We start from the raw sequence: 24973 nt of genomic DNA on the forward strand, positions 1-24973 counted from the left end.
TCCTGCTAGACAAGACTCTTGCAATGCACCCTCTGCTATGACATGGATCTTGCAATGCTCCTCAATCTCAATGAGCATCACTTCCAGCTGTGGCCATGCAGCTCTACCTGCTATGGCATGACTCTTGCAATGCACCACAATCCCAATGAGCAGCACTTCCTGCTCTGGCATGGCTCTTGCAATGCACCTCAATCCCGGGCAGCAGCATCAGCTCCTGCTAGACAAGACTCCTGCAATGCACCTTCTGCTATGACATGGCTCTTGCAATGTGCCTCAATCCTGACCAGCAGCTCCTGCTAGGCAAGGCTCGCGCAATGCACCTTCTGCTATGACATGGCTCTTGCAATGCGCCTCAATCCTGATCAGCAGCGCCTTCTGCTATGACATGGCTCTTGCAATGCACCTCAATCGCGATCAGCAGCACTTCCTGCGGTGACATGGCTCTTGCAATGCACCTCAATCCCGGGCAGCAGCATCAGCTCCTGCTAGACAAGACTCCTGCAATGCACCTTCTGCTATGACATGGCTCTTGCAATGCGCCTCAATCCTTACCAGCAGCAGCTACTGCTAGACATGACTCTTGCAATGAACCTTCTGCTATGACATGGCTCTTGCAATGTGCCTCAATTCTGACCAGCAGCTCCTGCTAGGCAAGGCTCACGCAATGCACCTTCTACTATGACATGGCTCTTGCAATGCGCCTCAATCCCGATCAGCAGCACTTCCTGCCGTGATATGGCTCTTGCAATGCACCTCAATCCTGCCCTGCAGCAGCAGCACCTGCTAGACAAGACTCTTGCAATGCACCTTCTATGACATGGCTCTTGAATGCACCGCAATCCTGACCAGCAGCACCTTCTGCTATGAGATGGCTCTTGCAATGCACCTCAATCTTGACCCGCAGCTTAGGGTTTGGCCAGGTCTACTTCCGGCTCTCAAACATAACATCCAAGAGAGTGCAACGATCCGCCTCTTTCCCATGGTAAGGCCACGCCTGCCGGTAGTGGCTTCCAACCTCCACACAGACCACAGTGCACTGTTCACCACAGAGGCTCGGCTTCTGGACACTCGCTCAAGGTTACTCACAGGGCATGAGTTCCACTGGCTCTTTAGTGAGAATACGCTACATGTGCCCTTCGTTCCATTGTTGAGAATGTTTGAGGACCCCCCCCTTCTCCTTTTTACACCCCCTTCCCTTTTTCCCCAGCCCTTTTTCCATGCCTGTCCTGACTAACACGCCTATTTCCTTTGCCAACAATCCTTTCCTCAATGGTGGAGTTAAAATAGTGGAATTCTCAATGGAAGTTTGGAATTGGAGACTGAACACACGTTTTTATACACGAGACCCCCCTGTGCCGCCGACCCCCCTCTGACGACAACGTTCATATCGCCAATAGAGACCTCAAAAGAGGAGGAGGGGTCGCTATGGCAACCCAAGACTCACTGAGGTTAAAATACAACTCTCGGACATCACTCTGGAGTGTGAATAACTCCTGCTACCCTGTTCCACCTAGCACACAATCACACAGCGCTTCACTGTCATCTCCAGACCCACTTCATGCCCCTCCCGCTCCCCCGGGCAACTGGAGGAAGCAGGAGACCCCAGCACCTCATGGGAGACGGCGGACAACATGGCTACGAAATCCCATCCAGAGAACTGAGCTCCCTCCAGCAGTCGGCGAGGGGTGCCACACACCTTGCATAGGTGCTTCTGTGGGCGAAATCCCCACAGCTGGCCACCATCGTCACCCAGCCTGCAAGATTACCAAAAAGAACCAGGGCGCCCCCTGCAGGTACCAGGCTCTCCCCAACCAGCTAGAAAACACCAGTCCCCTCCCTCCCCCACTCTGAACATCAGACGGGAACCCCAGATAAAAGAAGGACACCACATTAACAAATGGATGGCACACTTCACCAACCTTTGACACACTGGGTCCCCAGAAGCCTCTTCTAACACTCACAGTCTCCATTTGGTTCCTCCCCAAACTCAACTGGCCCAAGCAAGACAGCAGGAGACTGGAGGCAATATGGAGAAGAAAGTACCTGCCAGGAGACACACAAAGTGTACCCCAACAACCGAATCTAGAAAAAGAAATGATCAAAGCAACACAACGCTCACTACACACACCATGCAGATGGCACACAACACAGCCAGAAGGACATGTCCAAATGACCAAAGAATTAAAACACCGTGCAGTTTACATCACAGTATATACACCCCCTGCCAAATTCTCTGCCCTCCCACTACCTGGACACGGCTCACTGATAAAATCCAACACAGCCACAGCCATCCAGACAAGAAAGACTTGCCATGATAGTGAGACACCAGCTTAATCTCAGCACTTGGCGCTACACCTTACTGGTTTCAAATGCTTAGGTTGGAACACTGGTTTATGTTGATAGTGAGCTGCTAACTGAGATTTATGGGGCCTGAAGCCGGCCAGCGCTGAATAACTGATAGACCAAAGAGATAAGAACCCAGTCGCGCTTTCACTGGTTGCAATTGTATTTGTTGGATAATAGTTATAAGTAATGACTGTATTCACACTGTAGTTCCTTCAAGTTTGCTACTTTATTTGGATGCCTGTTAATTATGGTATGTATACACTTGTGTCTTTAGCAGTTCTTTGAAACCTATCCTATATATTGAGTTCATTAGGTTATTGGATCCGAAGTAGGAGGAACAATTGAATTGGTAATCATTCAGTTTCTGTCTTCCTTATTCATTAAGTTTGTGGATCCTTGGTTCAATGTTTAATAGGCTTTAACGTCATTCATTTGTTGCCTTTAGATCCTTATTTCTTTGCACGACTGAATTGATTGTCATTCGGGTTTTGCCTTCAATTTGTTAACTCTTGGGTTCTAGAAGTTTGTGGATCCTTAGTTGAGTAAATAGTTGGATAGGATATCGATCAATTGCTGATTTCCTCATTGGTAAGTGATGATGACTGAGTTCTTACACGTTGCTATTGAGCTAGTTAGGATTATACTGTCATTCTGATGATTTGTTGATGGGTACAAAGATGGCCCCTATTTATTTTGTGATTTGCTCCTCAACACGTTTCCCCGCCTTATGATATGGCTGTTCATCAGGAGGGGCATTATTTTTGTTTGATGATATAATGATGCCTACTACGTTTTCAAGTCGTGGGTCGATAAAGGATGTTGTTGCAAAGATTGTCTTATTGGTTTTCCATTTATTACATTACTTTGTCATAATCCTCAAATTATAGGTATAGCTAATTTTTAACTTTCGGATTTCAGCCTGACATACTCGTGTGCTCCCATCCTTATGCTGTCCACTGGTTGGGGTAATTCTAAGTACTTCTGGGAGTGAGGACTGTGTATATTGGGGTGTCTTTCTTCAAGCCCAATAGATCAAAGTTAGCTTCCTTGTTTTTGTAGATTCGCCTTTTTCTGGTTGCTGCGGAAATACCTGCCAATCACAAACCCAGCGCTGGAAGTAGCGCCAAGCAAACCACAAATGCCGTCACTAGGAGCGGTCCAACCCTGAACATCCGCATAAACCATAACCCAACAGCCTCCCTCTCAACCCAATGTCCACAGAAGTCACCCGTAGAACCGGGCATCTTCCGTGAGTCTTCAAAACTGCTTGTAGTGAACCCCCTCTTGATGAGTCTGTGAGGAACCTGAGCGTCCCATGCTTTTAACGCCTTCACACCCAGCACACCTACCCCTACTAGCAATACTTCCGGCTTTACATTCAAACCAGTTACTATACCCGAAATTCAAAAAATCATAGCATCCCTTAAACCCTCTAATAGCAAAGGGGACAGCTGCCCCGCTCAGATCATCAAAGACGCGGCGCGAGACCTTGCCATCTTCATCTCCAAACTAGTAAACTTATCCTTTTCTACAAATTCTGTACCTAACAACCTAAAACAGTCTTGGGTTCTACCTCTTCTAAAAAAACAATCTCTCGACCCGGCCATTCCCACCAATTACAGGCCCATCACCACGGTCCCCTTCCTGCTAAAAATCCTCGACAGAGTTGCCTATCTGCAAATCCAGGATTACTTGGAGTCCAATCAACTGCTAGGCCTGCGTCAATTTGGCTTCCGCCCTCAACATGAAATGGAAACTGCCCTTGTTGACCTTAAAAGCCAGATTGATGACCTCAAGGACAAAAACAAAGCAGCTATCCTACTCCTCCTAGTCCTCTCAGCAGCCTTCGACCTGGTTCACCACAAAATACTCTGCAACCACCTCTGTTCTGCAGCCCACTTCTCCCCCTCTGCTGTCATGTGGATACAATCCTTCCTAGCCAACAGAACCATGAGGGTCTTTTCATCGGTGGCTGCAGCAGACCCCATCCCCATTACCTGTGGTGTCCCACAAGGTTCCTGCATCCCCCCTACCCTCTATAACATCTTCACGAAGCCCCTTTTTGATAAACTGGACCATCTGGGTGTCACCTACACCAATTACGCAGATGACACCCAGATACTCCTCACCATCTCTGGCAACTACAACACTGACGCCACCAGGATTAATGAAATCTTCGCCATCATTCAGGCATGGATGGCCACTCATGGCCTCTGCCTGAATGATGAGAAGACCGAGCTCCTCCTGGTCGGGTCCCCTAATAATTTACAGAAACTCAGCCCTGAATATTTGAACTTCACCATAGATGGCAACATCATCCCAGTTGTGAAAAACGTGAAAACGTTAGGCTTCTACCTCAATGCCAATACCAACCTTGCCGAACAAGTCAATATGACTGCCTCAGCCACCGCATACACGGGAAAACTAATCAGGGCCTGTAGACCCTTTCTATCTACCAACAGCGGCCTCATTCTGGTGAGGGCCCTCATTCAATCAAAGCTTGACTACTGTAATAGCCTTTATCTTGGTGCCAACCTAGCAATAATCAAGAAACTTCAGATCCTCCAAAATAACGCGTTGAGAGCAGCACTAAATATTCCCAAGAGAGAGCATATCTCCCACACAAGAATATCTTGTAAATGGTTATCCATTCAGCAAAAAATCGACCTAAAAACCCTCTGCCTCACCTACAAAGCCTTAAACCACCTAGCCCCACAGTACCTGACCAACAAACTTACTCTCAAACCTAACATAAGAGTCACTAGATCATCCAATACTCTCAGCCTCATCATGCCCAGATTCACAGCCAAAAGAGCGGGAGGCTCGAGCTTCACGGTACTCGCCCCTCAACTCTGGAACACCCTACCACCGAATATCAAACTGGCAAAATCCTTCCAATTGTTCAGAAAACTAGTCATTAGTTGGCTCCTGGAGAGGGTAAACCTCAGATAGACTAAGCTCAGTACTTTTGGTATATATTGTACATACTTTGATATGCTTCCTATTTTCTGCCTGTACACACCATATATGGCATTTCTCCGCCATAATTGTATAACTGTTTTTTCTACTGTATTCCTTGTAACTTGTCCTTAAGCGCCCATTTACCCCTGGGTCTGGAGCGCTATACTAAATAAAATAAACAAACAAACAAACAAACATGCACATTTCCTCACAAAAATGTACCTCTCCACAATGTGAGGGTCATGAGGAAACTTACAGTCTATTAAATTAACCAGAAAAAAAGCCATCCTGTTTAATTTGGGACACGCTGAAAAAGAAAGCCAACGTGAACATGCAAAGTGCCCTCATCGTTCCGGGTATGCATGAAGCATACAGCACTAGGAGCCGCACATTCCTGCTGCAGCAATGCATACATCACTAAAAGCCACGCAATCCTGCTACAGCAATGTCTACAGCACTAGCAGCCGCGCAATCCTGCCACAGCAATGTATAGCGCACTGGCAGCCGTGCAATCCTTCTGCAGCAATGTATACAGAACTAACAGCCACGCAATTCTGCTACAGCAATGTATACAGCACTAGCAGCCACACAATCCTGCTATGGAAATGTATACAGCACTAGCAGCAGCGTAATTCTGCAGCAGCAATCTATACAGCACTAGAAGCCACACAATCCTGCTGCAGCAATGTATACAGCACTAACAGCCACACAATCCTGCTACAGCAATGTTTGCAGCACTAGCAGCCGCTCAATCCTGCCACAGCAATGTATAGCGCACTAGCAGCCGCACAATCCTTCTACAGCAATGTATACAGAACTCACAGCCACGCAATTCTGCTACAGCAATGTATACAGCACTAGCAGCCACACAATCCTGCTACGGAAATGTATACAGCACTAGCAGCAGCACAATCCTGCAGCAGCATTCTATACAGCACTAGAAGCCACACAATCCTGCTGCAGCAATGTATACAGAACTAACAGCCACACAATCCTGCTACAGCAATGTTTACAGCACTAGCAGCCGCGCAATCCTGCCACAGCAATGCATAGCACACTAGCAGCCGCACAATCCTTCTACAGCAATGTATACAGAACTAACAGCTACGCAATTCTGCTACAGCAATGTATACAGCACTAGCAGCCTCACAATCCTGCTACAGAAATGTATACAGCACTAGTAGCACGCAATCCTGCAGCAGCAATCTATACAGCACTAGAAGCCACACATTCCTGCTGCAGCAATGTATACAGCACTAACAGCCACGCAATCCTGCTGCAGCAATGTCTACAGCACTAGCAGCTGTGCAATCATTCTGCAGCAATGTATACAGAACTAACAGCCACACAATTCTGCTACAACAATGTATACAGCACTAGCACCCACACAATCCTGCTGCGGCAATGTATACAGCACTAGCAGCAGCGCAATCCTGCAGCAGCAATCTATACAGCACTAGAAGCCACGCAATCCTGCTGCAGCAATGCATACGGCACTAGCAGCAGAGCAATCCTGCAGCAGCAATGTATACAGCACTAGCAGCCGCACACACCCACTACCACAATGCATACAGCACTAGCAGCAATCCTGCTACAGCAATGTGTACAGCACTAGCAGCCCCACAATCTTGCTACAGCAATGTATACAGCACTAGCAGCAATCCTTCTGAACCAATGTATACAACACTAGCAGCCATGCAATCCTGCGACTGCCATGTATACAGCACTAGCAGCAATCCTGCTGCAGCAATGTATACAACACTAGCAGCCGTGCAATCCTGCTGCAGCAATGTATACAGCACTAGCAGCAGCACAATCCTGCTACAGCAAGGTATACAGCACTAGCAGCTGCGCAAACCTGCTACTGCAATGTATACAGCACTAGCAGCAGTGCAATCCTACTACAGCAATGTATACAGCACAAGCAGCCGCGCAATCCTGCTGCAGCAATGTGTACAGCACTAGCAGCCGTGCAATCTTGCTACAGCAATGTATACTGCACTAGCAGCCACGCAATCCTGCTACGGCAATATATAAAGCACTAGCGGCCACAGAATCCTGCTGCAGCAATGTATACAGCACTATGAGCCGTGCAATCTTGCTACAGCAATGTATGCAGCACTAGCAGCAATCCTGCTGCAGTTATGTATACAGTACTAGCAGCCATGCAATCCTGCAGCAGCAATGTATACAGCACTAAAAGCTGTGCAAACCTGCTACAGCAAAGTATACAGTACTAGCAGCCGCACAATCCTGCTACAGCAAGGTATTGAGCACTAGCAGCCGGACAGTCCTTCTACAGCAATGTATACAGCACTAGCAGCCGCACAATGTTGCAGCAGCAATGTATACAAAAGGAGCAGCAACCCTGCTGCAGCAATGTATACAACGCTAGCAGCCATGCAATACTGCTGCAGCAATCTATACAGCACTAGCAGCCGCACAAACCTGATGCAGCAAAGTATACAGCACTAGCAGCTGCACAATCCTGCTACAGCAAGGTATACAGCACTAGCAGCCACACAGTCCTTCTACAGCAATGTAAACAGCATTAGCCGCTGTGCAATCCTGCTACAGCAATGTATAGAACGCTAGCAGCCATGCAATCCTGCTGCAGCAATGTGTAAGCACTAGCAGCCACGCAATCCTGCTGCAGCAATGTATACAACGCTAGCAGCCATGCAATCCTGCTGCAGCAATGTATACAGCACTAGCAGCCGTGCCATCGTGCTACAGCAATGTATACAGCACTAGCAGCAGCGCGATCCTGCAGCAGCAATGTTTACAGCACTAGCAGCCACACAAACCAGCTACCACAATGTATACAGCACTAGCAGCCACGCAATCCTGCTGCAGCAATGTATAGAGCACTAGTAGCCACGCAATGCTGCTGCAGCAATGTATACAGCACTAGCAGCAGCACAATCCTGCAGCAGCAATGTACACAACATTAGCAGCTATGCAATCCTGCTACAGCAATGTATACAGCACTAGCAGCCGTGCCATTCTGCTACAGCAATGTATACAGCACTAGCAGCAGCGCGATCCTGCAGCAGCAATGTTTACAGCACTAGCAGCCACACAAACCAGCTACCACAATGTATACAGCACTAGCAGCCACGCAATCCTGCTGCAGCAATGTATAGAGCACTAGTAGCCACGCAATCCTGCTGCAGCAATGTATAGAGCACTAGTAGCCACGCAATCCTGCTGCAGCAATGTATACAGCACCAGCAGCACAATCCCGCAGCAGCAATCTATACAACACTAGCAGCCGTGCAATCCTGCTGCAGCAATGTATATAACACTAGCAGCTGCGCAAACTCACTACCACAATGTATACAGCACTAGCAGCAGTGCAATCCTACTACAGCAATGTATACAGCACTAGCAGCCGTGCAATGCTGCTGCAGCAATGTGTACAGCACTAGCAGCCGTGCAATCCTGCCACAGCAATGTATAGAGCACTAGCAGCTTTTCAATCCTGCTGCAGCAATGTATACAGAACAGCCACGCAATTCTGCTACAGCAATGTATACAGCACGAGCAGCCACACAATCCTGTTGCAGCAATTTATACAGCACTAGCAGCAGAGCAATCCTGCAGCGGCAATCTATACAGCACTAGCAGCCATGCAATCCTGCTGCAGCAATGTATACAGCACTAGCAGCAGCGCAATCCTGCAGCAGCAATGTATACAGCACTAGCAGCCGCACAAACCGCTACCACAATGCATACAGCACTAGCAGCAATACTGCTACAGCAATGTGTACAGCACTAGCAGCCCCACAATCCTGCTGCAGCAATGTATACAGCACTAGCAGCAATCCTGCTACAGAAATGTATACAGCACTCGCAGCTGTGCAATCCTGCTGCAGCAACGTATACAACACTAGCAGACATGCAATCCTGCTACAGCAATGTATACAGCACTAGCAGCAATCCTGCTGCACCAATGTATACAACACTAGCAGCCATGCAATCCTGCTACAGCCATGTATACAGCACTAGCAGCAATCCTGCTGCAGTAATGTACACAACACTAGCAGCCGTGCAATTCTGCTGCAGCAATGTATACAGCACTAGCTGCCGCGCAATCCTACTACAGCAATGTATACAGCACAAGCAGCTGTGCAAACCTGCTGCAATGTGTACAGCACTAGCAGCAGTGCAATCCTGCTACAGCAATGTATACTGCACTAGCAGCCATGCAATCCTGCTATAGCAATGTAAACAGCACTGGCAGTAATCCTGCTTCAGCAATGTATACAGCACTAGCAGCCACAGAATCCTGCTGCAGCAATGTATACAGCACTATGAGCCGTGCAATCTTGCTACAGCAATGTATACAGCACTAGCAGCAATCCTGCTGCAGTTATGTATACAGTACTAGCAGCCGTGCAATCCTGCAGCAGCAACGTATAAAGCACTAGCAGCCGCGCAAACCAGCTACAGCAAAGTATACAGCACTCGCAGGCGCACAATCCTGCTACAGCAAGGTATACAGCACTAGCAGCAGTGCAGTCCTTCTACTGCAATGTAAACAACACTAGCAGCCGCACAATCTTGCAGCAGCAATGTATACAGCAGTACCAGCAATCCTGCTGCAGCAATCTATACCACACTTGCAGCCGGGCAAACCTGCTGCAGCAAAGTATACAGCACTAGCAGCTGCACAATCCTGCTACAGCAAGGTATACAGCACTAGCAGCTGCGCAGTCCTTCTATAGCAATGTATTCAGCATTAGCCGCTGTGCAATCCTGCTACAGCAATGTATACAGCAGTAGCAGCCGTGCGGTCCTGCTACAGAAATGTATACAGCACTAGCAGCAGCGCAATCCTGCAGCAGCAATGTTTACAGCACTAGTAGCCACACAAACCCGCTACCGCAATGTATACAGCACTAGCAGCCACACAATTCTGCTGCAGCAATGTATAGAGGACTAGCAGCCACACAATCCTGCTACAGCAATGTATACAGCACTAGCAGCCGTGCAATCCTGCTGCAGAAATGTATACAACACTAGCAGCTGTGCAAACTCGCTACTGCAATGTATGCAGCACTAGCAGCAGTGCAATCCTACTACAGCAATGTATACAGCACTAGCAGCCATGCAACCCTGCTGCAGCAATGTGTACAGCACTAGCAGCCATGCAGTTTTGCTACAGCAATGTATACCGCACTAGCAGCCGCACAATTCTGCTACAGCAATGTATACAACACTAGCAGCAATCCTGCTACAGCAATATACACAGCACTAGCAGCCACACAATCCTGCTGCAGCAATGTAAACAGCACTAGCAGCTGCGCAATCCTGCTACAGCAAGGTATACAGCACTAGCAGCTGCGCAAACCTGCTACTGCAATGTATACAGCACTAGCAGCAGTGCAATCCTACTACAGCAATGTATACAGCACAAGTAGCCACGCAATCCTGCTGCAGCAATGTATACAGCATTGGTAGCCGTGCAAATGTGCTACAGCAATGTATACAGCACTAGCAGCCACACAACCTGATACAGCACGATATATAGCACTAGCCGCCGCACATTCCTGCTGCAGCAATGTATACAGCACTCACAGCTGCGCAATCCTGCTGCAGCAATGCATACAGCACTAGCAGCCACACAATCCTGCTGCAGAAATGTATACAGCACTAGCAGCCACACAATTCTTCTACAGCAATGTATAGAGCACTAGCAGCCATGCAATCCTGCTGCAGCAATGTATACAGCACTAGCAGCCGCACAATCCTGCAGAAGCAATGTATACAGCATTAGCAGCAATCCTGCTTCAGCAATGGATACAGCACTACAGCTGCGCAAACCCGCTTCTGCAATGTATACAGCACTAGCAGCAGTGCAATCCTACTACAACAATGTATACAGCACAAGCAGCCACGCAATCCTGCTGCAGCAATGTGTACAGCACTAGAAGCTGTGTATTCTTGCTACAGCAATGTATACTGCACTAGCAGCCGTGCAATCCTGCTACAGCAATGTATACAGCACTAGCAGCAATCCTGCTGCAGTTATGTATACAGTAGTAGCAGCTGTGCAATCCTGCAGCAGCAATGTATACAGCACTAGCAGCCATGCAAACCTGATACAGCAAAGTATACAGCACTAGCACCCGCACAATCCTGCTGCAAGTTATACAGCACTAGCAGCCACGCAGTCCTTCTACAGCAATGAATACAGCACTAGCAGCCACACAATCTTGCAGCAGCAATGTATACAGCAGCAATGTATACAGCAGTAGCAGCCGCGCAGTCCTTCTACAGCAATGTATACAGCATTAGCCGCCGTGCAATCCTGCTACAGCAATGTATACAGCAGTAGCAGCCAAGCAGTCCTTCTACAGCAATGAATACAGCACTAGCAGCCACACAATCTTGCAGCAGCAATGCATACAGCAGTAGCAGCAATCCTGCTGCAGCAATCTATAGAACGCTAGCAGCCATGCAATCCTGCTGCAGCAATGTATACAGCACTAGCAGCCACAGAATCCTGCTGCAGCAATGTATGCAACACTAGCAGCAATCCTGCTGCAGTTATGTATACAGTTCTAGCAGCTGTGCAATCCTGCAGCAGCAATGTATACAGCACTAGCAGCCATGCAAACCTGCTACAGCAAAGTATACAGCACTAGCAGCCCCGCAGTCCTTCTACAGCAATGAATACAGCACTAGCAGCCACACAATCTTGCAGCAGCAATGTATACAGCAGCAATGTATACAGCAGTAGCAGCAATCCTGCTGCAGCAATGTATACAATGCTAGCAGCCATGCAATCCTGCTGCAGCAATGTATACAGCACTAGCAGCCGCGCAGTCCTTCTACAGCAATGTATACAGCATTAGCCGCCGTGCAATCCTGCTACAGCAATGTATACAGCAGTAGCAGCCATGCAGTCCTTCTACAGCAATGAATACAGCACTAGCAGCCACACAATCTTGCAGCAGCAATGCATACAGCAGTAGCAGCAATCCTGCTGCAGCAATCTATACAACGCTAGCAGCCATGCAATCCTGCTGCAGCAATGTATACAGCACAAGCAGCCGCGCAATCCTGCTATACAGCACTAGCTGCTGCACAATCCTGCAGCAGTAATGTTTACAGCACTAGTAGCCATGCAAACCCGCTACAGCAATGTATACAGCACTAGCACCCATGCAATTCTGCTACAGCAATGTATAGAGCACTAGCAGCCATGCAATCCTGCTGCAACAATGTATACAGCACTATTAGCAGCACGATCCTGCAGCAGCACTGTATACATCATTAGCAGCTGTGCAATCCTTCTACAGCAATGTGTACAGCACTAGCTGTGCAATCCTGCTGCAACAATGTATACAGCACTAGCAGCTGTGCCAACCCGCTACCGCAATGCATACAGCACTAGCAGCAGTGCAATCCTACTATAGCAATGTATACAGCACTAGCAGCCGTGCAATCCTGCTGCACCAATGTGTACAGCACTAGCAGCCATGCAATCTTGCTACAGCAATGTATACCGCACTAGCAGCCGCGCAATCCTGCTACAGCAATGTATACAACACTAGCAGCCATCCTGCTACAGTAATGTATACAGCACTAGTAGCCACACAATCCTGATGCAGCAATGTATACAGCACTAGCAGCCATGCAATCTTGCTACAACAATATATACAGCACTAGCAGCAATACTGCTGCAGTTATTTATACAGTACTAGCAGCCGTGCAATCCTGCAACAGCAATGTATACAGCACTAGCAGTCACCCAATTCTGCTACAGCAATGCATAGAGCACTAGCAGCCACGCAATCCTGCTGCAGCAATGTATATAGCACTAGCAGTCACACAATTCTGCTACAGCAATGTATAGAGCACTAGCAGCCACGCAATCCTGCTGCAGCAATGTATACAGCACTAGCAGCCACACAATACTGCAGCAGCAATGTATACAGCATTAACAGCAATCCTGCTGCAGCAATGTATACAACTCTAGCAGCCATGCAATCCTGCTGCAGCAATGTATACAGCACTGCTACAGCAATGTATACAGCACTAGCAGCAGTTCAATCCTGCAGCAATGTATACAGCACTAGCAGCCACGCAAATCCGCTACTGCAATATTTACAGCATTAGCAGCCGTACAATCCTGCAGAAGCAATGTAAACAGCACTAGCAGCAATCCTGCTGCAGCAATGTATACAACACTAGCAGCCATGAATCCTGTTGCAGCAATGTATAAGCACTAGCAGCTGCACAATCCTGCCTAAGCAATGTATACATCACTAGCAGCGCAATCCTGCAGCAGCAATGTTTACAGCACTAGCAGCCACGCAAACCCACTACCGCAAATCCTGCTACAGCAATGTATACAGCACTAGCAGCCGCGCAATCCTGCTACAGCAATGTATACAGCACTAGCAGCTGCACAATCCTCTTACAGCAAATTATACAGCGCTAGCAGCTGCGCAATCCTGCTATAGCAATTTACACAGCACTAGCAGCCGTGCAATCTTGCTGCAGCAATGTTTACAGCACTAGCAGCCGCACAATCTTGCTACAGCAATGTATACAGCACTAGCAGCCGCGCAATCTTGCTACAGCAATGTATGCAGCACTAGCATCAATCCTGCTACAGCAATGTATACAGCACTAGCAGCCGCACAATCCTCGTACAGCAAAGTATACAGCGCTAGCAGCTGCGCAATCCTGCTATAGCAATTTACACAGCACTAGCAGCCGTGCAATCTTGCTGCAGCAATGTTTACAGCACTAGCAGCCGCACAATCTTGCTACAGCAATGTATACAGCACTAGCAGCCGCGCAATCTTGCTACAGCAATGTATACAGCACTAGCATCAATCCTGCTACAGCAATGTATACAGCACTAGCATCAATCCCGCTACAGCAATGCATGGAGATCAGATTAGAGATCACTGCAATATGCTGCTTTGCATAATTCCTCACTGACAGGACAGACACTGCACACACTGCCTTTTTCAGATGATACCCGAACACCATCACATGTGGAGCTCCCTAAGGATCAGCCGTTCACCACTTTGCCATCTTCAGGAGCGCGCTGTGGAACTCACCCACAGCTCAGGCCTCCCATGATGGACTCTCCGTGGGCCGTGCACTCGGACTCGAACCCTGGACCAAGCCATCCTAAACCCTTGCTTCTTCCGACTCTGAACCCCCCGGCCCATCATGTCCTACCTGACCTTCCCACACAGAACCACAGCAGTCACCGCACTGGCACACACTGTCCAGGCGAGACTACACCAATTTCTTACCAACCCAATTCCAAGACGCCCCGCAAAGAGACAGATCAAATACCCTTCAGATAATCCAGCACAAGAGCTAAACAGGCACCCGAGGGACCGACCAATCCCAGAAAGGCAAGAAATGTCAAGCAGGGGCGTACCCCAGACTCTCACCACAACAGCCACCGCAAAACATCATACAACCCCCAAAAGGAGGACCGCTGTAACACACCATGCTCGACCACCAAGGAGCTGGACCCAAAAGAGGTAGCAGGGCAAACGCCACCTAGGCGGCCAGCCTGCCCCACCAGGACACATCGAGATGGCACCCTTCCGGGTCCACACAGGTGCACAACCCTTCACCCTAGAAAAATAGGGTGACGGGACTCAGTCAGGTCAGTCTCATTGGTTTGCTCCTCAAGGGGAAAACGTGTCCATGTGAGACAGTGGGCGCGAGAGATCGCACTAGGGCTGGAGGAATGGGACCGGTCTGCAAAAGGCCAGGGGTAGCAGGGCAGCAGGTAAGGCCTACTCCCGTCTTCCCTCGACTGACTGCCTCCTAAGATCTCCTACTACCTTACACTACATGCGCCACCCTCAACAGACGGCCACCAGAAGGCTGGCCATTGGCACATCAACACTAGCTGAGCCGTGACTAAGCTCTCCTCTCTAGCCCTGCCCCACTCTTCCACATCAGCGGCTGGCCAGATCCAAAGCGCTGCCATCTATCGGATCCTGGGCTCTTCCCTATGGATCTTCCTCCCAACCCATAGAAAGCAGATTGGCACTCAGGAACCAGGTACTTCTGACCTGCACCCCTGCACTTGACACCTGCCTTTCACACTGTCCCACTAATTCACCCCATCCCTCTTTTTTCCTACAGATCCGAGCAAAGCGAGGCCACCAAAAGTGACCCACCAGCGCTGTACACGACCACTTACTTTTAGTCCGCAAACAGATATGCCTCGCGATGCTTCCTAGATTGGCGCATATATAGCGCAAGGTCTTCCAGAGGGCCGCTTCCTTCACCGAGAAGGTCGGCCTCCTCATTTGGCGGCCTAACGAGAGGGGAGGCAGAGAAGAGGCTGGTGGGAGATTATAGAGACGGTGCAGAACATCGGAGACGTAGAAGCGCGGGAACCTGGGGGCGGCGTGGGGAGGGGTGTGACAGCCTGGCACAGCGCCTTACAGACGAACTATCCATTTGAACGCCAGGAGCCGCCGCAGCTGACAAGTACTGGAGTGATGGGCGCTCTTCCAGGCAATTTCAGCAATAGCCAGGCTGATGAAATCTGGATGCCTCGAAGCTTAACAACCGAATACTGCGGCAACCCTTGCAGCAATCCAATGGGAAGACGGGCTACCAGTCATTGGGGTCACCTGATGTGAGAAGCAGAAGGTACATGACGTCTGTTCAGATGCTGGAGCGCGGCCTAGCAAGGTTGCGCGTCTAGCTGATCTGGGTAGATGTGGCAAGCGGCTGTCTATGAAGACCACCCAAGATGCGGATCCGGGTGGCATGGGGTGGTACTGCTCCCAAGCCTGGAGCATAGGGTATTGTGGCATGTAATGCATTGCAGCAGAGACGTCCATGGCTGGAATACATTAGCCCATATTACGGGGTTGCCAGAACACCCAGAGGTAGGCAGCGGGTTACCAACAATCCCGGAACACCATTTCCATCGCCTGACTTCCCGGTGCCACAGTGATATTATGGCAGGCGGCAGAAACAGTAAGGACTCCACGCGAATGGGGGCACTGAAGCGCCGGCACCTTTGCTAATGTTGCTGGTGCTTCTGTGAAAACACTGCTGGTGGGGGCCTGAACTCCCGGCAGGTCAGACGTGCCAGGAGTTCCATGCCTCTACTGGGAATCTTAGTTTGGCGGTCCGGTAAGGGTGCTGGTACGTTGCTACCAGCACCCTTATTTCCCGACTGCCAAACTTTTAATGAGGCTATTGTGCCAAAACATCTGGTGGGCCAGAAATGAGTAACCGCGGTGTAGCCAATCCTGCCTCTCTTCCTTTTCTTTACAAGAACCGGGGGCCAACCACTGATGCTCTCCTGTCTCACATCTAATCACATCCAATGGTGCCCCTTTTGGGACACCCAGTGTGCGCCACAAACAGCACTTCAAGTGGCGTTTTATATATGGCTAACATACTTCCTTTCAGCTGCTTCCAAGTTATTTGAGACACTGTAACTTCCTGTACTGACAGCCAAAGGCATGGTGCGCACATTCACACTAGACAGAGGTGGTTGCCACAAATTATGTGCTGAGGTCCTGAGAAGGGGGGTGCGAAATGTTCACCTGGTTTTGTGCATTTTTCCGCAGAGTTTGGTGTTTGTTCCCATGTTAGTTTCGTGTAGCATGATGAGAAACTTTACATGGGCATTTTTTTGACTTCATATGGGGTTTTTCCAAACCATGCTAGTTGTGCAGAGTGTCACGATAAACTTTGCGTGGTTTTTCGATTCATGCTAGGTTCACACAGCGGCACGAGACATTTTGCGCGGCTTTTATTGGCGCTCGTGCTGGCAAAAGACACTTTGTCCCCAGGGCCATTTTAAGGTTTTTTGGGGCCCTAGGCATGGACATCTTTGTGCCCCCCCCCTCAATCAAACCAAAGGAATTAAGTGATCAAGTATATCTGGTAGCACCCTTCCCCCCACCGTGAGCAAAACCCATAGGTAGACATGCCGCCTCGCAGCATTCAAAAGAAGCATGTTTTTTCTCTTTAAGTCCCCTTACCCTCTTCATTCTTGCTCTGATCAGAATGATAAACAAGTCGCATTTGAAGACCAACATTAGCAATCTACTAAGATGTTACTTCTCTTCTAGTATAGAAACAGGAGACTTTTTATCAATAGCATCTGGGAAGGTATGCAGCCTGTAGTATTAATGCAGGACTGTATGTAAAAGGTACATGTAACCCAGAATAGACAGAGGACTCACATTAGCTGCCTCACAGAATGCAAAAGTGCTCAAGCATGGATAGAGTAGACCAATTGTAAGGTAGGAGAAAGCTACACATAGCATAGCATGGATAGTGGAGGCAGATTAGAAGCTACCAGGAAGGTGCCTCTATCCAGACAGACTGAGATTAGAAGTGGGACATGATTTTCAAATAGTGTTGCCATTAGAGCTCAGGGGAACACGTGCCTGTGGTGTGCAGTATATCAATGCTCACTATTATAGTGGAAGCAACCCTATAGCCAGTGAAACCATGAGTGACGCTTTTATGAGGATCATACCCTGAGAAGGAAATCATACTGAGGGGCTGACAATTTTGAAAGTTTTAGGGACTGGCAACACTGAGAGGTTTGGCAATACAAGATTAAATGAGATGCCCAGGATCACATTTTGCTTTAAGGGGTGAAGTTGGGATTTGTGCCAACTCTGTAATTTCTGCATTTGAACATTTTGTTTTCCAGCTCTTACCATGTACTAAAACAATCTCATTTTATAAAACTGACTTGCAAAGTACACAAATCACATTTCCAAACCTGACAATTTTTAAAACCAAAATATTGCAGAAGGGTGTTACGCATAAATGGGAATGATTCTAGCTACATTCTCTCCATCATCAAGGGAAGTATATAAGTACCAGCATCACAATCGATGTGATATAACAGATTTAATCTAGGTATGTCTTTTGTACTTTTAAGCTTCAAATACTTCCAAAACAATGGCTTGTGAAATTGTCATTCATAAACGTGAAGAAAAACCTTTGACTCTTATACAAAAAGCAAAAAGTTGTTTGTGTCAAATGAACAGAATTTAAAATATGCTTGCCCAATGCCTACAACATCTGGTCCACTCTCTCTCTCTCTCCTGTCTACCACCCCTTCCACGCAAATGGCCTAAATAAGAAGAAAGATCAAGTAATGAGCTAACCGATGCCACCAGCATGCAAGAAGGCAAACCTCACAGAAGACAGCACCGTAATGCAAGCAATATTATATGATTTGACCAGGATCACTGCATCGTCTGCTTGCAAAGCCTGAATACAAGCATGAACGCTTTGGTCCCACAGTCTTTTATTCACATTTTAGACTAACAGTGTATGCTCATTGTTGGAGGTGATTGGCTAGGTTTTAGAACGCCCCATCTGAACAAACCAATTTCTAGACCATCACCATACAAATGTCATGTTCGTTTTTATAGCAACCCCTATCTGGTGCAGGAGCATTGCTGATAATAGCACCTCTCAGGTTGCAAAACCAAGTACATATGCTGGTAGGTTTACAAACTTCAGACATAGGAAAGGTTCAGCCAGCCTTGCTGGAATGTGCACTTCTAATCTTTCATATGTACACATATCTCTGCAATGAGTGCTTAACACACTGAGCTAACGTCTGAACCATTGTGGCACTCAATTTATCAATATGGATTGCAACTTTGGCTATTGCTCATGAACAACATAATTAGCACAAGAAGGAAAGAATGCTATGGAAGTTGTGCCCTATGAAACATACAAACTGTGTATTCCACGGTGAACATAGAAAGCATTACATGATTAATTGATCAAGGCAGAATGTACTTGTCAAAACAGACAGACAATAGGTTTAGCGCCTCAGCAGCATGCCATAAAATCTCCTGGCGTGTGCTAATTAAGTCTGGTGAACAATGGAATCTTACTTTAGATCAGGCAGCCTTGTGGGGGCCCCCTCCAAGGTGGGGGCCCTGGGCAAGTGCCCCTTTTGCCCTCCCATAAAGACATCTCTGTTTGTCCCGCTCTTTTCGATATGCAGGAGTGGCCGAGTGGCGGATTGCGGCAAAATGGATCAAACTTACAGATTTCGCTTTCAACGAATGGTGGAACGGAATTTAACCATTTTGCCCAGCTATATAGTACTGAGCCAGGGCCTCTTTGGGAGCCTCCAGAATGATCAGAGCGCCCACCTGATTCTGAAGGCCTTTTGCACAGGCAGGACAGCTGGGTGGCTTCATGGGCACACAGGCAGGACAGCTGGGTAGCTTCATGGGCACACAGGCAGGATAGCTGGGTAGCTTCATGGGCACACAGGCTTGAATCGGTAAGTCTTCAGGTTGGTTCCCAGCCCTGTGACTGCTTCCCCGTCAGCACTCCCGTCCTGCCAATTTACTTTTGGAGTTCCTCTCAAGTTGTGAAAACAGAGCCTCCCCAAAACCAGGGCTAGAAAATGGGCAGTGGACCGGCTCAGTGGTAGATTGGACTGCTGGCAGTCCATGCCACCATTACGCAAAAAACCCTGCCACCCGGAGCCTGTGCCCAACACCACCAGCAGACAGCTAGTGGGTATCTGCATGGCAGTGGGATTGTGCACCATGATAATGCGCCCCACACATTCAGACGTGGCAGGTGCGTATGTGGCATCACGGAGCCCACGCAAGCAGGGAGAGACCACCCAGGTGTAGACAAGCCCTGAACTGGACTAAACATGATGGATATTTGGGGACCCTTGCGAGTCCCCAAAACACATGACTTGTGTGTTCTGAGTAGGGTACCCTCCTCACCACTGCATTGGGGGCCACAGGGGTGTGATGTCACCGGGCCCCTCTCTGTCAAGTGGAGACATTTCAGCTGGGCGGTCGCAGAGACTGCTGGCAGAAATGGTAGGGTGAGACGGAAAACAAGCTATCCCCCACTTACCCATGTAGAGAGGGAAGACTCATAATTCCCCCCAGCAACGATTAGCGGGATCATTTCTCATAATCCCATCGACACAGGTAGAGTGAGGTGACTTCTTATAACTGCATCCAGTGAGGTACAACCAGAAGACATCTTATAGACCCAATAACATAGACAGAGCGGGAGGACTTCTTATCCCAGTCACCCAAGCAGAGCAGGAGGACTTCTCATAATCCCATCCACCCAAGCAGGGTGTGAGGACCTCTTATCCCAACCACCAAGCAGAGCAGGAGGACTTCTCATAATCCCTTCCACCCAAGCAGAGTGCGAGGACTTCTTATCATCCCAAGCAGAGCAAGAGGAATTCTTATCCCAACCACCCGAGCTCAGTGTGAGGATTTATCATCCCAACCACCCAAGCAGAGTGAGAGGACTTCTTATCATCCCAGCTACCCAAGCAGAGCAAGATGACTTCTTATCATCCCAGCCACCTAAGCAGAGCGAGAGGACTTCTTATCCCAACCACCCGAGCACAGTGTGAGGATTTATCATCCCAACCACCCAAGCAGAGCGAGAGGACTTCTTATCATCCCAACCATCTAAGCAGAGCGAGAGGACTTCTTATTATTCCAACCACCTAAGCAGAGCGACAGGACTTCTTATCATCCCAAGCAGAGCAGGAGGACTTCTTATCCCAACCACCCGAGCACAGTGTGAGGATTTATCATCCCAATCACCCAAGCAGAGCGAGAGGACTTCTTATCATCCCAGCCACCTAAGCAGAGCGAGAGGACTTCTTATCATCCCAGCCACCTAAGCAGAGCGAGAGGACTTCTTATCATCCCAGCCACCTAAGCAGAGCGAGAGGACTTCTTATCATCCCAACCACCTAAGCAGAGTGTGAAGACTTCTTATCATCCCAAGCAGAGTGGGAGGACTTCTTCTCATCCTAACCACCCAAGCAGAGCGAGAGGATTTATCATCCCAACCACCCAGTCAGAGTGAGAGGACTTCTTATCATCCCAGCCACCCAAGCTGAACGAGAGGACTTCTTATCATCCCAGCCACCCAAGCAGAGCGAGAGGACTTCTTATCATCCCAGCCACCTAAGAAGAGCGATAGGACTTCTTATCATCCCAGCCACCTAAGCAGAGCGAGAGGACTTCTTATCATCCCAGCCACCTAAGCAGAGCAAGAGGACTTCTTATCATCCCAGCCACCTAAGCAGAGCGAGAGGACTTCTAATCATCCCAGCCACCCAAGCAGAGCGCGAGGACTTCTTATCATCCCAACCACCCAAGCAGAGCGAGAGGACTTCTTATCATCCCAGCCACCCAAGCAGAGCGAGAGGACTTCTTATCATCCCAGCCACTTAAGCAGAGCGAGAGGACTTCTTATCATCCCAGCCACCTAAGCAGAGCGAGAGGACTTCTTATCATCCCAACCACCCAGTCAGAGCGAGAGGACTTCTAATCATCCTAACCACCCAAGCAGAGTGTGAGGATTTATCATCCCAACCACCCAAGCAGAGCGGGAGGACTTCTTATCATCCCAGCCACCCAAGCAGAGCGAGAGGACTTCTTATCATCCTAACCACCCAAGCAAAGCGAGAGGACTTCTTATTTTCCTAACCACCCAAGCAGAGTGTGAGGATTTATCATCCCAACCACCCAAGCAAAGCGGGAGGACTTCTTATCATCCCGACCACCCAGTCAGAGCGAGAGGACTTCTAATCATCCCAGCCACCCAAGCAGAACGAGAGAACTTCTTATCATCCCAGCCACCCAAGTAGAGCGAGAGGACTTCTTATCATCCCAACCACCCAAGTGTCGAACTGGATATTAAATGATGCCTCCTATTATAACGATTTGTATGTATATTGTCCTACGCCAAGTTGCTTAAGATTGTACGCGAATAACTCTCTACGGCAAGGTCTTGACCTTAAAAATTGATGTAAGCTGCCATCTTGAATCAAACCTCCATTTTAGGTTAGAACCGCCATTTTGGGGTTTTTGTACAAAGTCACCCTGTAATCTAAAATGGCCGTTTTGTGTGCCCTTGTTCTTGCCTTAACCTCTCCAACCTCTGTAGGAGAGTTAATGTCCAACCTGCCATCAGGCTACATGTTAGGGTCATGTAGACCTTGTCCTTTGTTGACCTCGGGAGCAGGGGATTACTTGAATTAGCAATGTTAAACTACAAGTATACAAGAACAGTAATGCTATCCGAATGTAATATGTGAAACATTTGTTTGGTCTGTATTAAAACAGTATGTAAAAAATGTAAATGTTAAATTAAAGAATAATGGAGTGTGTTAGTAAATGTATTCAAAAGTAAACCGCATGCACGAGATATGTAAATTAGGAAAGTGAACCTGGCGCGACCCTAGCCCAGTGTATAATTAACCTTTAAGAGGGCTGGACATAATTTTACAAATTTATAAATACGCTGATGTCCAGCTAGCAAATTCTGTTCACTGCTCACATTGAACCCTGCTGGTGGTCTCTGTGATGTATTGACGGCCAAATAGCTATTTATATACTTTGTTTTGTAAACTGTACAGTATTGCAATAAAGATTCTGGGAATCTTTACAAGCCTGTGTCGTGTATTTTCCTTTACATGGTGTAAAAGCCTTAATATTGTATTTTGTCTGATTCCACCCAAGCAGAGCGCGAGGACTTCTTATCATCCCAGCCACCTAAGCAGAGAGCGAGGACTTCTTATCATCCCAGCCACCTAAGCAGAGCGAGAGGACTTCTTATCATCCCAGCCACCTAAGCAGAGCGCGAGGACTTCTTATCATCCCAGCCACCCAAGCAGAACGAGAGGACTTCTTATCATCCCAGCCACCTAAGCAGAGCGAGAGGACTTCTTATCATCCCAGCCACCCAAGCAGAACAAGAGGACTTCTTATCATCCCAGCCACCTAAGCAGAGCGAGAGGACTTCTTATCATCCCAGCCACCTAAGCAGAGCGAGAGGACTTCTTATCATCCCAGCCACCTAAGCAGAGCGAGAGGACTTCTTATCATCCCAGCCACCTAAGCAGAGCGAGAGGACTTCTTATCATCCCAGCCACCTAAGCAGAGCGAGAGGACTTCTTATCATCCCAGCCACCCAAGCAGAGCGAGAGGACTTCTTATCATCCCAGCCACCCAAGCAGAACGAGAGGACTTCTTATCATCCCAGCCACTTAAGCAGAGCGAGAGGACTTCTTATCATCCCAGCCACTTAAGCAGAGCGAGAGGACTTCTTATCATCCCAGCCACCCAAGCAGAGCACAGGACTTCTTATCATCCCAGCCACCTAAGCAGAGCGAGAGGACTTCTTATCATCCCAGCCACTTAAGCAGAGCGAGAGGACTTCTTATCATCCCAGCCACCCAAGCAGAGCACAGGACTTCTTATCATCCCAGCCACCTAAGCAGAGCGAGAGGACTTCTTATCATCCCAGCCACTTAAGCAGAGCGAGAGGACTTCTTATCATCCCAGCCACCCAAGCAGAGCACAGGACTTCTTATCATCCCAGCCACCTAAGCAGAGCACAGGACTTCTTATCATCCCAGCCACCTAAGCAGAACGAGAGGACTTCTTATCATCCCAGCCACCTAAGCAGAGCGAGAGGACTTCTTATCATCCCAGCCACCTAAGCAGAGCACAGGACTTCTTATCATCCCAGCCACCTAAGCAGAACGAGAGGACTTCTTATCATCCCAGCCACCTAAGCAGAGCGAGAGGACTTCTTATCATCCCAGCCACCTAAGCAGAGTGAGAGGACTTCTTATCATCCCAACCACCTAAGCAGAGTGTGAAGACTTCTTATCATCCCAAGCAGAGTGGGAGGACTTCTTCTCATCCTAACCACCCAAGCAGAGCGAGAGGATTTATCATCCCAACCACCCAGTCAGAGTGAGAGGACTTCTAATCATCCCAGCCACCCAAGCAGAGCGAGAGAACTTCTTATCATCCCACCCACCCAAGCAGAGCGCGAGGACTTCTTATCATCCCAACCACCCAAGCAGAGCGAGAGGACTTCTTATCATCCCAACCACCCAAGCAGAGCGAGAGGACTTCTTATCATCCCAGCCACCCAAGCAGAGTGAGAGGACTTCTAATCATCCCAGCCACCCAAGCAGAGCGAGAGGACTTCTTATCATCCCAGCCACCCAAGCAGAGCACAGAACTTCTTACCATCCCAACCACCCAAGCAGAGCGGGAAGACTTCTTATAACTCCACCTACCCAGGCAGAGTGGCAAGACTTCTTTTAATACCAGTGTGTAAATGCGTTTCTGCCCCACAGCACAATCTTAGCGCCCGCCTCAGTGAGCAGTAAGTATAGTGCCACATGGCATCTCCTGGGCTTCACTCCTCTGTGTTCATCTTTGCCACTTTCCAATGGCCACATCTCGCCGCCTCTGCTCCATGCATCGGCCCCGTGGCCTTACTTTAGTGGCGCTGAACCATTTTCTTCCACATTTTAAGATGTCCCAGAAGCCTTGGTTTGATCCCTACCCTACTGCCTTCCAAAAGAGCTTCCTCTGCGTAAAAGAGCTCAGAAGTCCACGTGTCTTGCCCTTGGTGAGGAGTGGAGTCTCTCTGTGAGTTCCTTCGACATCTCGGAGGAACGAAGGAGCCTCGTCCCCCGAAAAAACCTCTGGGCCACTAACACTAAGCACTCTGTTTGACAGAACTCCTAATCATAGCTGGGGTTTCTTCCCATAGCACCTCCCACGTCGCAGAACCACGACCAGAATTCCTAGAGTTAGAGACCTAGTTGGTCCTGAGCTGCACACCC

General features: G+C 48.6%; 1 protein-coding gene across 3 annotated transcripts in view; it reads right to left on the reverse strand.

Annotated features, from left to right (window-relative positions):
* The window catches only part of FIBCD1 (fibrinogen C domain containing 1), a 1178447-nt gene that overhangs the window by 987536 nt on the left and 165938 nt on the right, over nt 1-24973 (reverse strand). Inside the window, exon 1 of one of the 3 annotated variants that reach the window (XM_069609276.1) lies at nt 15506-15615. The exons of the other annotated variants lie outside the window; for them this stretch is intronic. The gene's annotated coding sequence lies outside the window, so the exon portion shown is untranslated. Of the gene's footprint in view, nt 1-15505; nt 15616-24973 lie in introns of those variants that run through there. 3 annotated transcript variants of the gene reach the window in all.

The sequence above is a fragment of the Ambystoma mexicanum genome, chromosome 8, assembly GCF_040938575.1.
Source record: "Ambystoma mexicanum isolate Mex_15411 chromosome 8, UKY_AmexF1_1, whole genome shotgun sequence".
Lineage (NCBI taxonomy): Eukaryota > Metazoa > Chordata > Amphibia > Caudata > Ambystomatidae > Ambystoma > Ambystoma mexicanum.